General features: G+C 36.0%; 1 protein-coding gene across 1 annotated transcript in view; it reads right to left on the minus strand.

Moving 5' to 3' along the window:
• Positions 1–16,124, minus strand: part of LOC133527359 (high affinity cAMP-specific and IBMX-insensitive 3',5'-cyclic phosphodiesterase 8) — a 311,161-nt gene that overhangs the window by 233,362 nt on the left and 61,675 nt on the right. The window lies entirely within an intron of this gene.

A 16,124-nucleotide genomic window follows, 5' to 3' on the forward strand; every position in this document is an offset into this window, starting at 1 on the left:
TGTGAACTCGAAGGTGAATTATTATTGATCCTAATTTTTAATAATTGACCGGCTCCTTTAAAAAGTCGGGTATAGGCGGTATATTATCCCTTTTTCTAAAGCTATGTATGTAAGCAATGGCATTAATGGATTTGCTGTCTTTAGCCTTAATATATTGGATAGGAAACTTTTCTAATAAAGGTCTCTTCATGAAGCTTTCGCTTTCTTTGTAGCTTTATTGTAAACTTTATGGCAGTGCTGGCAATATTTTTCAGCTTACGGCAACTTACACAGGTTTAGATGAAACATAAGTTTAATTAAAAAATATTGGAAATTAGGGGAATGGATCCATTTCAGGCTAATAGCTTATTTATTTTAAAGTGTATGAAACCTACACAACTTTATCCTAAGGAATGGTAGGATTTATAGGGAGGGGATGGGTATTTAAAGTGTCATGACGATGATCGGCACGGAGGGTGCCACATCTATGGATTCCTATATAATTTTTAATATGACCATGAACGGACATGATGATGCCGAAAATATAGGGGAAAAATAATAGGTTAATGAATTAACTGAACTTTGCAGTTTTTTTAGCAATACGTATGTATTTTTATACTACAATAATTTGGTGATACTACTACTCTATGAATTGTTAATACTACGTTAAACGATCGCAAAAGACAAAAAAGATTTGAAATAAAACCCCTTGGTTATTTAAAATCCTTTGTGTCTACGGTGGTTGGTACCAAAGGTGCTACCAACCAACGTACGAGTTCCTTTTATCTGAGATCATAATATATCTTTATCTAGATGAATTAGTAGGCTGCACATGTAGGTCCGGTAAGATATGAGAATGCCAACAAGTTCCAATATCGAATAATATACGGCGCGATGACTTCCTTCCTTCGACCTTTCCGTTCCATTTCCTAACATCCTCATATACCTGGTCATCTGTATGTGCCTCGAGGAAGTACAATTTGCTATTAGGTACGGATGTACGGAAATATATAAGATGTAGGTATAATAAAACAGATATCTATTGTAAGTATAGAAAATGAAATAAAAATTTCAACAGGAGGAGTGTTTTTATGTCCCTGTTACACATTATAGGCTACTATACACCGAGGGCTCGACTAACCCGACAGATTGTAACCACGCATTCATGAGGTCATAAAGAGCAAAAATATTTGTATACAGAATGTATATTTAGTCACCAGCAATAATTTACGGGCTGAATATATAAGTCATACTGAGCTACTTTTACTATGGGACCAACCCCGAAATCACGAAAAAAGAATTTACTTTCAGTCAGAAAGCCAAAATGTATACAGCCAATTTTTTAGCCAATTTTTTTCACGGTTTTTTTTTTTTGGGGAAGGGTACGCACTTTAAAAATGGTTTAATATTATAAATACCAATTATGCAACAAATATTTCACAATTCAATCCCTAGTCAAACTTATATTACCCTAAAACACAATCTATCAGCTCCACACTATAGATCGTGTCATTCACGATGACGCGTGGCTGGACTCGTATTGATATGTTACTAAAAGTTAGATTTGACAAATCTGCGCGTCATCGTGGATAACACGAACTATACTACTATCCGTTATAAAAATCAGCCCTACAACCAATGCCTAACTCAACACAGGTTATCTCTTCTTGGTCGGTATTTTCAATTCTGAAGGTCGTGTCTCTGAAAGTTTCTCGTTGCGTCGTGCACAAGTTTTCTCCATCTCGGTCGGTTCTCAGCAGTCCTTAGGGTGGTTGACGGGAAAGTCAGTGATTGTCGTTACTTGAAGATTGGTTATATGCGTCCCAAAAATTTTATAAAGGCAATTTGTACTAATTGTACGAGTTGCCTTTAGTTGCGCCTAGTTGCTAACGTATACCGAAAGAAAAAGGGACGAAGCTTATGTCTAACAACGAGTATGACAAAGATGAATGGAATGCGAAAATTAATAGACTTCTTCGTAGGTGTAGAAATAAATATGGAAGTATTTTTTGTGCTCCTTATGTATGAGTATAACCTATTTATACTTATATAATATCATTGCCTACAAAAAGGATATCGTTCACCTATATGCGGATTATTATAACTTTGACAATGATGCAAATATAAGCTTCGCTTCAGTCAAGTAAGCTAAAAATGTTTTATAATCCTAGCTAAAAGGGCAGTCGATAATCCGCAACTAAAAACAGTTTTATGTCACAGGATCTGAAATGCGACTGAGATAGATTAGCTAAGAACTCTATTTCCGTGGTACCTCGTAGCTTTTGATCTTTTTTCATATTTTATACTGGAAGTGAAGGCTCCCATCATGCATATTACACGAGGGTAATATGTGATCAATCAATATAATGTATGTATTATACTCGTAGCACGTAATAAGCAGAAAACCTAATAATTAATCGTGTTTAATTTGTACATATATGACTTAAAACTACCAAATGACTATTATAAAGTAAAAATACCTACTTAAATAGAAAAAAGAGGAGAGGCTGCGAACACAAACAATTCAGCACATTTTCGAGGATTGTCCCATAACGCGCTATGCCAATGCAGCTCCTGAAGACCTGATCATCCTTAGCGACGAGACCATCAAGTTATAAGTCAGACTTACCGATACAAGTGCTGGCTGATGCGCGCAATCACGTAGGCCTGCCCACGTAGCCAACATGCCAATCGTTAACGCTCCGTAGCGAACGAAACGCAACTGTCACTGTCGCAATACGGAAGAGTGATAGAGAGAGATGACTACGCTACGCCACGGAGCGTTAACGATTGGCACGTTGGCTACGCGAGCTGTGCTGTCTTTGTCACGTCAAGAAAGATTTAAATACTGTTAGTGCTCTGTAGAGTATGGAATTATTTATTTCCCAATTGTTCATTGTTCTGTTTCTGTACTTTCTGTATATACACCGTGTGCTGGTAAAACATGACATATTTTAACAGTACATTGTGCAACGAGGGGGGTAAGTGGAATTTTGGAAGGCAGGCTGGAGGGAATTAAAGACCCGAGTTTGCAATATTTTTACCCCCGGAGTTACACACAATGTTTTTCATCACATTTGCGAAGAAAAGTCAAAATTTTAAGCGGAATTAGTCTTAAATACGGTGACATATCAAACATTCGTCCGCCATATTATTGTCATTTGTTGACAGGTTAGGCATCGAAGGCACAGACCTATTGAGCATTCAGCCACAATTCAAAATTATGTAAAAATGTTTTAAACGGTTATTAAATTAACCAAATTAAATATTTTTAATGATAGACAAAAATATTAAATTATCATCGGCAGTATTTTTAAAGTAAAACTCATTTACGCTACTTGGTTTGTATGAATTAGTGACATACCTAATTTAAAAAAGTTATATAGGGAGTTATAGCTTTTTTTTTTCACAATCCAAAACTTCCGCGGGAACAATATAGGCCTGCGTCCTTCAGTACACCTGCATGAAATAATATCTTTTTCGAGCAAGTGTGATGAAAAGGTGTATTCTTGATCGTATTTAGAGACTAAAATGTCACACAAAGTTTTATGACATCGGTCTTGTTATAGAGATAATGACAATTTCTGTACAAAATTGTTTCTGTAATAAGTAACTCGGTGAAAAACGCCTTTTTGGCTACGATGCTGCCTCTATGTAACTTGATTTAGACATACCCACTGACAGACATTAAAGTTTTAAAGTAAACTTGCAATTTATATCTGTAAATTTAAAATAAAAACTTTATTTATTCGTTATGTTCAGAAAACGCACAAAAATATTTTATTTTCGACTAAAAACAATATTTTTTGCCGAATTTGACTAAAACTCATAAAAATTTTTGCTCCATATGACCTCAGGAATGTGTAGTTACAATTTGTCAGGTTTTGCCAACCTACTGTGAGAAGGAAAATAAAGATCTGGCCAGTCCAGTTAGAACGACGATTTTATTGTTACTAACCCGCCGATCACTGCTTGTTCACGCCCTCCACACGAGTGATTCACATGACAACTGAGCAAAAATTGCAAATAATTCTTCGTTCTGCATTTTAAATCTTGAGATTCACTGTTGAACGCTCCACGTTTCCATTCACAACTGAGTGTACTTAAGTGTTTGGACTCGTAGGTGTTTGGTTTTACCATATTTCGAATATAACGTGTTTAATCGAAATTGGAAGTAGATTCAAAAATTATATATGTAATTTATTAAATATTTTGTACACGGCGTTTTAAGACATTAATATCTACTTTGACAGATGAAGGCTCCATCAAAGAGCATACAATCACTCGATAAAATAAATTTATTGGGTTTGATAGTTTGACGAAGAAGTTTGTCATATGATTTAAAGCTGACGTAGCTAGGCTCGCCGAGGTGAATCGAATCGAATCGTAATAATTAGCCTTCTATACATTTAAGGCTGCGCGCCGAGGTGAATTACAATGATTAGTAAATGTATAGTTACTATGAAACTGCATCCATTGACGAAAAGCCGCGGCGCGTTCATAGTAAATGTATAGAAGTCGAATTATTACGATTCGATTCGATTCGCCTCGGCGAGCCTAAAGGACGCCAGCCTTAAATCCAATGAAAAACTTCTTCGTCAAACTATTTGACATAGTATCCATCGAAAAAAGTAGCGTAAGTATACTCGTAAATATATATGTATAGAGTGTGGAATTAAGAGGAGTGACATTTATTATGGTAGAACTATTGCAAAAGTGTCCAGCTGTCAGCTATAAATAATAGTTCCAAATCTCTCCAGAGTAGCGCTAGAGTAGCTAAGAACCTAGGCGTTATTGACGGAGTGAATTGCGCTGTCTATGATTTGTTTTTACAAATACTCTAGGTATTGTAGCGCCACCTATTTAAAGTTGTTTGATGACACTTTTTGGTATATGGAGATTTCGTTCCTTATCTCCACCTTCCGTATATATATGCATAAGTAACTCTCCTTCGTCAGACGTTAAACCAAACCGTTTGACATGCTCTACGAGCACACTTAAAACTTACAATAATAATACAACGAAACTTGACATTGGCAAAATCATCATAGATTTGATGGAAGCCATATTTTAAAAGAAGAAGATAAGTACGTACTATGAATTTTCGTCTCTTAGAACGTAGTGATTATATGCTCTTTGTATACTCGTATACTATATAGGTAACTGTCAGCGTGATTTAACATACCATCAAAGAGTAAAGTAAGTATATAGGTGCTGCACGGCTAGCACATGATTACACGCGGGATAACTCGCGCCGCGAGAAACAACAGTCGCGTGTCACAAATTTCTATCTCGACCTGTCAGTTTCTCGATTTTGCACGGCTAGCACATGACGGGCGCGACAGTCGACAGGCGAGAAAATGCCGCGACATAGAGCTTTCTCGCGAATCGGTAGCATAATTAATTAGATAAAATTAAATAATAATAGCGTAGATTAATAGATAGCGTAGATTCAAGATGGCGAAGACGTCTCGAGAATTTTTTTTTGTGTTTTGATCATTCATGTAGTTTAAAGTGTAATATCGATAGCTTATTATGCAGTTAACTATCGTGGAAGTGTGCAGCTAATGAAAAACTAATCTTGAAACCCGTTTAACCATGTTAATCAACACCCGGCAATCCATCGTGGCTTTTAGTAAAGTCCATCAGCTATCTCTTTACTAAAAGCAACTACAACTACGGAACAACGTCATGCTCTACGAGCACGCTTCAATGTTACCACTGAATAACGATTTTTGACATTAGCAAAATCATCAAAGATTTGATGGAGGCCATATTTTAAAAGAAGAAGTGTATAGGTACATACCATTTACGACTTGGAAGTGGTTGCGCATGCAGTTCTGTAAAAGTGGTGGTTGTTGTTTAAGAAAATCATAACTATGAACTATTTCTTACGCTTAAAACTTTAAAGAAAGCTGTAAGTATTTCTTTTTACATCCTTGTGCTATGTTGCATAGGTAAAAACAGATATACAGTTCGATGTTGAGCTTATCACTCAGAACCGAATAAACATGTTACATAATTACATAAGTTATACGACACAAAACCGATTTTAATACATTTTCTTCACCTTTTCGTAGCGTATTGAAAATTAATGAATATTCATTTTCAATCGGAAATTCAAAAACAACTTATTTAAAAGTATAACTTGTTCATTATTTACTCTATTGGAAAGTATGCAGAGAAAAGAAAACTAGAGTCTTGGCACTCTTGGCGCACTAGCGAGCATTATAAGCTAACAATCATTAAGAGCTAATGGGTGCGTAGCCAACATGCCAATCGTCAACGTTCCGTAGCAAACGAAACGTATCGGTCACTGTCGCACTAATATGGAAGAGTGATAGAGAGACACAAAGGGTTTCGTTTTCGTAGCGCAAGCGATTGACATCTTGACTGGACTCGTATGATTTAGCAGCGGTTACATAAAGCAAACTTTAGTTTTCGATATTTATTGTTTCAATTGTTAGTCTTTCTTTTTCTGCTCTGATGGTCTAATGGTCTTAACTCAAAACAAGTTCAAAAGAATCAGGAAAACAATGTACGGTCGAGGAAATTGATTCTTTAGCAATTTGCGGCTCAAGTAAATTTGGTTGCACATACTTATGCTAAGATCCGTCCAATGTAAAGTGAACCATAAACTGCTAAAGAATCAATTTCCTCGACCGTACATATTAAAATAGCTACGAAAGTCCGCGGATCTGCCTCTTTTAAAAGACATACGTATCGCTGTGTCAGTCAATAACTACTTACACGTGGGGCAGTGCTGCCAAAACCATTATGTTAGTTATCGAAAGAGCTCAAAGATCTGTCCTAAAAGTTATGCTAAAAAAGCACTACAGATAGAAAAAGCCTCACAGTCCGATAGTGTGACGAAATGAACATACATTCACATTTGTGATAACATACAAACAGCTTACGCAATTTAGACGGGTTAACAACAATATGTCTACCGTTTGACGTGGCACTTAGGAACGTGAGACTATAATAAGATTAATACGGAAAGTTCCATAAAACACCTCATTCCGTGATCTCCAACCTCCCTCCACACACACATACACACACACACACGCTGTACACACTTATCACCCATCTATTGTATTATTCCTATAACGGTCTAAACTATCAATTTTTAAACCTTGTACTGACAAGTGACTTACGAAAGCTTTCTAATACAGGTATTCGATCTTAAATACCTACCTATTTAACAAAATGACATCAATTAAAAGTTTTAAGTTATAATGAAGTCTGCGCTGTTTGCCAGTAAACAAAAGAGAACAAACAGACTAGAAATGCAAGCAACCTGACTTCGCTTGCTTTCGCTAAAGTGTTATTAATTGGATCTAACTGGGGCAACCGAGCCTCATTCAATACGTATTTCAATGAAGATTCCTTTGTTCTAAGCCAGTCAGCTTCGTGAGGAATTAATTTATTCCAATAACAGAACAACAAAACGCCTTCGAGAGTTGTCTGAGAGGGGCGGTAATCGAGGAGCTCCGAAGCGTCAAGGAATCTATTGACGAATATATATGTAGAGACAAAACAGCACACAATTCAGAGGTGCCAATGTGTTATATAGATAAATGACTTGAAGTGGAGCCTGATGTCTACCATAGTTTAAGTTATTATGCTTAATTTGTGTATACTGTTGCAATTGCTTTGAAGAACAATAAAGAATATTTGTATTGCTGCATTGTGTCTGGAAAAGCAATTGATGTCAACAGAGAAATTATTGGGGTAGGAAAACACAGTCTAGAAAACAGGATAATTTCGTAAATGATAGACTGACAGGAATTAGTTTGTATTCTAGGAACACTTATGTACCAAGGCGATGTAGAAAGCGTTACAGCTAGATGATAAATGTAAGCATGCACAATCGTGATGATAATCATATAATCACGTAGAGTAACTGTCAGTCAGCAACCATTGCTACGATATCTCTCAAAGCTTCTACACATTTAAACTTTTGACAAACTAACCAAACACGTGACTGAATATCCGACACGTAAAAACTTCTAACGAAGAAAAAAAGAGAAACAACAAGTTGTCAATATATTAACATTTCTCAAATTGATGTTGATGCGTTTCCTTTTTACAGATGTTTACATGGACGAAGAAAACAAGGAAATCCCCAGGGAACTTACTAGGTAAGCCTTTTCAACCGCCGATGATGTTTATAGCGCGAGATTTCCCCCACATTTCCGTCATATCCCCTAATTTCGCCCGCTATTCGACTTTCTTATCTCACCTTGAGGGAATATAATTTTCTTTTTCCGTCAAAAGGAAAATTGAATCGAGATTTAGAAGGTCAATTCTACGAGTGCAAATTGGTCATGCATTTTCTATCTCCATGATAAATCTTTGCACGCGAAGCGCTGGTGGCCTAGCGGTAAGAGCGTGCGACTTGCAATCCGGAGGTCGCGGGTTAAAACCCCGGTTCGTACCAATGAGTTTTTAGGAACTTAGGTACGAAATATTATTATATATTTACCAGTCGCTTTTCGGTGAAGTAAAACATCGTGAGGAAACCGGACTAATCCCAATAAGGCCTAGTTTACCCTCTGGGTTGGAAGGTCAGATGGCAGTCGCTTTCGTAAAAACTAGTGCCTACGCCAAATTTTGGGATTAGTTGTCAAGCGGACTCCAGGCTCCCATGAGCCGTGGCAAAATGCCGGGGCAACGCGAGGGAGAAGAAAAAGAAAAATCTTTGCACGCGTCTTGAAATCAGGGTGTAACGCAGCGGCTTACGTGAGCGAATAACTCGCGAATGCGGCGCGGCGGCCCAACGGCATTCGCATTCACAACAAGATCGCCCATGTAGGACACTTCCATAGGGATCAAAGGATTGATTCACCCCGCGCCGCGCCGCGCCGCTTCGCGTTCGCTAGTTATTCGCTCACGTAAGCCGCTGCGTAAACGCGTTAAGTGCTTAAACTAATAAATTGACAGTGATTTGTTAATATTGTCATATGCTTCATTTCGGCGTTATTCAGAATTACTTAGTACCTATAAGAGTTAAGTGAGAGAAGTTATGGAAAATATGTTTCGATCTAGGCCTGTTTTAGCGAAAATATGAGGGTAGAGCCAGAAAAACAAACTAAAATTTTAGATAAAAAATATTTTATAATTTTTCACATAAAAAATGCAAATTTGTAGAATTTGTACAACGTTTTGTGCTGACCAGGACAAAAAATAAGATTTTGTATTTCGTTATTAAAGCTGGCATTTAAAAACAATGGGACATCTTTGAGATTGAGCTAATTTTCTTGATTTTCAATATTTAATATAATTTTCACTTGAATTCCCCGGATCGGGTGGGTGTTACGAGTATTTAAATTTAGTTATGAAGCAAAATTGTGTTAGACTGTGTTTTGAACTAACCTGTGACTCTGTGACTGTCACTTCGGTGGACACCAATTTTTTTGTATTGAGTTCGCTTATCCAGCTTACATTGGTCATAGAGAAAATAGTAATCTTAGAGTACTTCATAGATGATGGCTTTCTTTAGTTATTAATAGTAAGTTGTATGGGAGGTATGGTAACTATACATTTTAAACTCGCTTACTTAATTAATACGTATTAAGTAAGCGAGTTTAAAATGTAGGCCCCGTAGGGTCGTGTTCTTCTCTCACTCTCGCTGAGCGTAAGGGTGAGCGAGATGGATGTGGGTGCTCGGGATTGCGGGTATCATATTTTTGAATTTTAATTTTTGAGTTTTAAAAAATAAAAAAGTAATCGCAGAGTTCCCTCAAAAATAAAATATCGCATTTTTAGAAACAATTTTCATATTGTTAGCTTTTGTGCATAAATTGTTACAAATTTTTAAAGTGCGTACGTTTTAAACCTATGTCTTTGATTTTTTTCCATCGAGTGAAAGTCAAATAATCAGGATTCAAATCCCTGAAGTGCCTAGAGAAAATCCTCAAGACTGCTAAAATTTTTGGCAACCGTATTGTTATCTAAAAAAGAGGTAAAATTTTTCAAACACTCCGCTCTCTGAACCTCCGAGTTGTTTCTCTTGCTTTTCTTAAGTCAACCTTCTCCTTATGCGGCGCTAGCTTTTATAGCTGACTGTACTTTTCTTTCAACAGTCGACTAATACTCATGGAGGCATTCCGTTCAAACCCAAACACAATTATGTTGCATTGTTTTATCACAGAGTTCATATGGCCACCTCCTGTCTCCATGATCACATCAGCTCCATGTAACATTAATACTGCATTGTCATCTAATTTACTTATGTATGCAAATTTTCAGCTTCATTGGAAACCGGGAAGTGGGTCAAATTTAACTTTAAGGATTTGACCCCTACAGACATACATAGTTTACATACATTGCTAAGTTAAAGTTTGCGTAAAAAAAGCGTAGTGTTTTGAATATTTAGAACATTTTTTTCACTACTTTTGCTGCAATTTAAGTATAACGGTGGGATTCCACCAGTGTGCGGCACAAGCATATTCAGTACAAAAATACTTGTACCAATGTTCAAGTGCTTTTTTTTTTTTTGCCGCCAGAGTGCAGCACTAGAACCTTTCCTAAGCCATAGAGTAACTTATACATACTGTGCCTTAAACTGATTTTTGACAAGTTTTCACAGATAATAAAATATGACATTGATGCATCAAGGCGGCATGTTTACAAAGGGCCTATCGTGAAACGCGAAAACGAAATTTAGTTATCTGCCTCTTCATCGCTCGAATATGCAAGAGTTATAGAGAGGTTAGATAACGAAATTTCGAATTTCTTGTTTCGCGGTAGACCAGATTGTGATGGATTGTGGTAGTGGCGCCCCCTACGCAGAGTTTTGCGTAATATTCCCTATTCGAATTACGTAAATGATACGTAATAAAACCTGTGAGAGAACATTTAAATTACTCGTACTTTTTAAAGAATTTTTGATCGTGCTCTCCCGCGAACTGTTGCATTTGCTCAAGTACGACGGACTAATTGCTTAACTTTTATAAACTGTTAATTATTGCGGTGCGATACCAGAAATGGGAAGAGGTTGAATTTGCTCCATTTTAGGGTTGGCAAAGTTACTGAAACTAAATTAGTTCACAGGATGTTTATATTGAGTTTTTAGTTAGATTCTTTAGTATTTAGGATTTTCTTACCGTAAAACAATATGTAATATTTGGTAACAGGGCATTTCTATTTAAAGTTGTACCAAATTGTGTGTGATACAATTAGGAATATCTTATACCTTTAAACGAGCAATTCTTGTATATATATATATATTTCTGTGATCTCGGAAACGGCTCTAACGATTTCGCTGAAACTTGGTATATGGGGGTTTTTGGGGGTATACAATCTATCTAGATTAGTCTTATGTTTGGGAAAACGCGTGTTTTCGAGTTTTCATGCGTTTTTCTTTCGACGAAGAATATGGTCGCTAATTTCGTGTTGCCGGCCACTGTCCGTCTGGTCCAGCGGGTTAAAACGCGGACTGCTAAACGAGTGTTACGAGTTCGAATCTCGCCCGGTGACTAACTTTTTTTTTTATATGTTCAAGTTTATATATATATTTTTTAATTTTTATTGTTTTCGACAAGTTTAATTTGGTAAAAAAAATGTAGTTAAGATTATCACCTATACACCACCATATTACAATAAATAGTTATATTATAACCGAGCAAAGCTCGGTCGCCCAGGTACTTTAGATTATTTCTACTCTTACTAAGAAAAAATTTTTTGGTCCGTTTAGTTACGGTTTTAAAATATTATGAAATTTTGGGGACACTTTTTTCTCGTATCGAAAGAGCTCGTGATTCTGAGTGGAATTAATTTAAAAAATTCTAAAATCTAAAATGCAAGTACAACCACAAGACTATTTGAAGAAATAATTAAGTAGCTATAATATAACTTATTCGTGTTTATATATGTTTTGAATTTGTCATTGTTATTCCGGACACTACTATTCCTCCTGATTCCAAAAGTCAACCGTCTAACTTACACAGAACGCTTGCATTTACCATTGGATTAAATTTAAATACCCACAGATATTAATATAATATTTATATAGTTAGGTTCTAACCGTCTTTTATCTCGGAACCAAACAAAACTTACTTTAATGACTTAATGAGTGGGTAAACTGCAGAGAATCATGTTTTCAATTTAGTTTTTATGTAATTAAACAATTTCGTCTTATGTAAAAAAAAAAATTTACCTAAAAAACGAAACGAGTTAACTTTCCTTTGCAATTGAACCAGAAAGTTGAGATACCTGGGTGAATGTAAAATTTATTTTCATTGGTATTCAGAATACGGTCATATTACGCGTAATTTGTCAAAATTTCAGCGCCCCGGGTTTTGTGAGCTCGCCTTTGTTATGTAATTATTAGGAAATGAAGGAATTATACTGGATGATTTCGGAAACGTGATCAGGGCAAATCCGACCCTTATTCACAGGTGATAATTCAAATGTTTATTTATTAGGCTTTTATGATGACAAATACGCATAATAAATTGTTCATTATTAGGTAATTTAACTTGTTAGGATGTACTGCTACTGGATGTAATGCGACTGGGATTACAATCTTAAATAAATCACCGAATCTATTAATTGTTACGGAAATTCTCAAAAACTAATTGCATATTCTAGGGACAATAATACATACACTAGTAAAACTGAGAAGAAATAATTTATATAATCGTACCGTGAATTTATTTATAACTACAATTATGACATTCACTTAATGAGGCGCCCTCGAATCTTTGTATGATATTCGGACCTACAGTATAGACATTATATATGTCACCTAAAATAATGGGGTCATTACTCCATTTTAAAATTTGGTATTAAAATTGAATTCAATTTGACCAAGCTGGGCAATGCGGCCAGCCTCTTGGGCACCCTACCGAGCGACCTGGATTTAGGGCAATTTTTTTATTTATAAGTTTTTAATGGACGCTGATGACCTGGTATTCCTGGCGTCATCGGGTGAAGAATTGCAGGAGATGGTAACTAGAATGCATAGATCTTTTGAAAGGAAAGGAATGAAAATAAATGTGAGCAAGACGAAAGTAATGGTATTTGAAAAGGGAGAAAGTATGACAAACTGTGAAGTTTTGATTGGTCAAGAAAGAGTTGAACAAGTGAAAGAGTTTGTGTATCTGGGAACCTTGTCACCACGCCAGGAATACCAGGTCATCAGCGTCCATTAAAAACTTATAAATAAAAAAATTGCCCTAAATCCAGGTCGCTCGGTAGGGTGCCCAAGAGGCTGGCCGCATTGCCCCGCTTGGTCAAATTGAATTCAATTTTAATACCAAATTTTAAAATGGAGTAATGACCCCATTATTTTAGGTGACATATATAATGTCTATACTGTAGGTCCGAATATCATACAAAGATTCGAGGGCGCCTCATTAAGTGAATGTCATAATTGTAGGTATAAATAAATTCACGGTACGATTATATAAATTATTTCTTCTCAGTTTTACTAGTGTATGTATTATTGTCCCTAGAATATGCAATTAGTTTTTGAGAATTTCCGTAACAATTAATAGATTCGGTGATTTATTTAAGATTGTAATCCCAGTCGCATTACATCCAGTAGCAGTACATCCTAACAAGTTAAATTACCTAATAATGAACAATTTGTTATGCGTATTTGTCATCATAAAAACCTAATAAATAAACATTTGAATTATCACCTGTGAATAAGGGTCGGATTTGCCCTGATCACGTTTCCGAAATCATCCAGTATAATTCCTTCATTTCCTAATAATTACATAACAAAGGCGAGCTCACAAAACCCGGGGCGCTGAAATTTTGACAAATTACGCGTAATATGACCGTATTCTGAATACCAATGAAAATAAATTTTACATTCACCCAGGTATCTCAACTTTCTAGTTCAATTGCAAAGGAAAGTTAACTCGTTTCGTTTTTTAGGTAAATATTTTTTTTTACTTAAGACGAAATTGTTTAATTACATAAAATCTAAATTGAAAACATGATTCTCTGCAGTTTACCCACTCATTAAGTCATTAAAGTAAGTTTTGTTTGATTCCGAGATAAAAGACGGTTAGAACCTAACTATATAAATATTATATTAATATCTGTGGGTATTTAAATTTAATCCAATGGTAAATGCAAGCGTTCTGAGTGTAAGTTAGACGGTTGACTTTTGGAATCAGGAGGAATAGTAGTGTCCGGAATAACAATGACAAATTCAAAACATATATAAACACGAATAAGTTATATTATACCTACTTAATTACTGCGATCTTGTGCCTACATTGCTCCAAAATTGGATTTTTTTTATATTTTTATATTGTGGTAGGCATGTTGATATAAGTGCCAATTTAAAGTAGACCATCACTACTACCTTGTCGTAACACTTCAATGAGGTTGTGATACCAGTGTGGCAAAGTAGGCATATTTTACGGTACTGAATTTATGAAAACTTAAACGGATGTATTAAGTACTATGCATACTTAATCATGTGTTAAACAGCCGTAAGCACAATACAAAACGCATATAGCAACAATGAATACGTTCTAATGAATGGTTCATCTATCTATTGTGCAATGCCACAAATAGGTTGTATAAAGTGAACACAGGCACTGTGTGTTTGTTGTTTAAACGTATCGCTTGATCCAAGCATAGTGTTACGCAGCGGCTTACGTGAACGAATAACTCGCGAACGCGTAGCGGCGCGGCGCGGCGCGGGTGAATTTAACCCTTTGATACCTATGGAAGTGTCCTACGTGGGCGATCTCGTTGTGAACGCGAATGCCGTTAGGCCACCGCGCCGCGCCGCGTCACATTCACCAGTTATTCGCTCACGTAAGCCGCTGCGTTATTCTGTGCATGGCCTCTTCTTATTGTGCAATACTTTTACTTGGTACAATAGATACAGAAATTCGATTGGAAAGCAAATTTAATTAAATAAACTTCATAATCGTTCATGCATAGGTAATGTATCGCTGCAAAATTACAGTAATCATTTTCTTGATTTCTGATATAATTGCAAATTAACCTCAATATATATTGGAAATAATATAATAATGTTTACAGTTTAATTGACCGATTGTTATGAAAAGCGTCAGATATAAGCAAATGCTACATTACTATTTCATGCTACTTGGCAACTGTTTTCATCTCATTCGATTTATAACGTCTCATTAAAGATCTTCTGATAAATAAATATTGGTTGGTGAGAGAACTAAAAGCGAAAACCAGCATTTGAGGTAAAAATGTGAACTTTTACGAGAAAAAGCTGCTTAGAAAATGTGTATTTTTTACACATGTATCAGTTCCATGTCAGTTCTTTTGTTGTTGACGTATGGATTAAAGATGGACGAAATTAAGATGACTAAACTCATTGACTTATATCTAAGGATGGGCCTTACGGACAATAAGAATGGGGCCAGTACTGCGGTGTCACGCACACGAATTTGAGCCAATCGTGCAGTCGAACGCCACAACGCAATGGTTGAAGAGTTCGCATCACGCGCGCGATTAGTCGCAAGTCGCAACTTGCGACTAATAGCGTTAGAATGCACTATTAGCTCGAATTCGTAAGTGACACCACTGAACTAGCACCATTCTTAGTGTCCGTAAGGCCCGTCCTTAGATATATGTCAATGACTTAAATATATGTATTTTGGTTGAAACCCGTGGAGAATCGTGTTATGTTATGAAATATTATTTATATAAATATTAATATGATATATTAGTTAAGTGAGAGTAAGTTTACAGTGTTATTTTTTTACTTATTGACTAATATACTTTCTTTAGTCATTCGTTTGTTTAGAAGTAGGTATCTAAATACATATTTTCAAAAGGCAAATATCAAGTAATAAAAAAAAAGTAAATCACCACTGACACCGAGATGTTCGCAGAGTGCGAAGCGACATACCTATCAATCGTCTGTCACATACATGTCCAGGGGTCATTCTCAGAGAGCGTAATTTTCGGGCGTCGCGTCGGGCCGAATATCGTCATACCTATTTAACTATATTTTTGACGTTCTAATATTTTTCGGAGGTAGTATTAGTTTCATACTACCTGTAACAGTTGCTTTTTGGACGAGAAATTGTTATGGTTATTAATTAAAAAAATTGGGTACCTGTTTTTATCATGCACCGTTAAGCGTATAGCTATAGACTCCATAATTAGGAACAAAATCATTTGTTTTT

This window comes from Cydia pomonella, chromosome 18 (genome assembly GCF_033807575.1).
Source record: "Cydia pomonella isolate Wapato2018A chromosome 18, ilCydPomo1, whole genome shotgun sequence".
In the NCBI taxonomy this organism is placed as follows: Eukaryota; Metazoa; Arthropoda; class Insecta; order Lepidoptera; family Tortricidae; genus Cydia; species Cydia pomonella.